This window comes from Trichechus manatus, unplaced genomic scaffold, assembly GCF_000243295.1.
Source record: "Trichechus manatus latirostris isolate Lorelei unplaced genomic scaffold, TriManLat1.0 scaffold00089, whole genome shotgun sequence".
NCBI classification, from domain to species: domain Eukaryota; kingdom Metazoa; phylum Chordata; class Mammalia; order Sirenia; family Trichechidae; genus Trichechus; species Trichechus manatus.
The window spans coordinates 11598974-11600153 of record NW_004444025.1 but is presented as its reverse complement, the minus strand read 5'-3'; positions in this window follow the sequence as shown (position 1 = coordinate 11600153).

Here is a 1180-nt window from a genome sequence, read left to right as displayed (position 1 = left end):
CATGAATTTGTCTATTTTTTCCTCATGTTTGTCAGCTTTTTGCCTCAGTTCTTGGAAAATTCTGAGTATTAGAGGTTTGAATTCCCTATCAGGTACTTGTAGTGCATTTTCTTCCACAGGGGAGTCATCTGGTGTTTTAATCTGGAGGCCTACTGGAACCACCCTGTCCTGTTTTTGTAAATGTTTTGATATTGTCTGCTGTTTTCAGGGCATTCAGTGGTTATTTTCCTCATTTATTGATTGTAGATTTGTTTGTTTCGTCCCTTTTTTAAAAAAAAAAATTGACTATGTCTGAGCAGATGGACTGTGTGTTCCTTGTTGTTTGCTCGTCTGTGCACTCAATACTTTTTGCCTCCTTCTCCATCTGGCAGGGTCAGTCACTCAGATATGGTACAGCAGGGCAGGTCTAGCTGAAGAGGAGTTACTGGGACGGGTTGTTTGTGGCACTTACTACTGCCACCAGGGCGGGTCGCTAATCAGTGCTGGGCAGGTTCCAGTAGGCCGTGTCTGTACTGCTTGGTGGTTTGATGTCAAGTGCCCGGTGCAGGTAGGCAGGATGCAGTGGGGAGATAGTTATGTGTGGAGCTAAGATGGATATGGGAGAGAGGAGAAAGGAACAGGAGCCAAAAACATACAAACAAACAGAAAAGAATGCTAGGGGAGCTTGCCATTGGAATGGAGAGATGAGAGACTATGAAATGGAGAAAAAGAGAAATGGGAAGAGGAAGAAAAGAAAAGAATGAATAAATAAAAATCAGAAAGGTTAAAGAACCGCAAAGTTCCCAGGGATCCCACCAATGCAGATATGAGGTCTGGAGAAGTCACTCTCAGGTGTCGCAGTACAGCCTGGCTAGAAGGCATAGAGGTATACAATGCCTGGTATTCAGGGATCAGAAAGAGAAGGAAGATATAGAGAGATGAGAAACTCAGCAATGAAGAAAGACAAAAAGGGAAAAAACAGGGAAAAGAAAACAAAACAAATAAAAAAAAAAAAGAATAAGAAAGCCCTCCCAAAAAAAAAAAGGAAAAAAAAAAACCAACAACAAAAAAATGCTCTCAGGGATCCCTCTGCACGTCTGTGGAAGCTGAAGGGGATTTCCTTGCCATGCAGCTCCCCCTGGCCAGAAAGGGCTCCCTACTCAAGAAAAGGAAAAGAAAACAAATAAACAATTCAAAACGA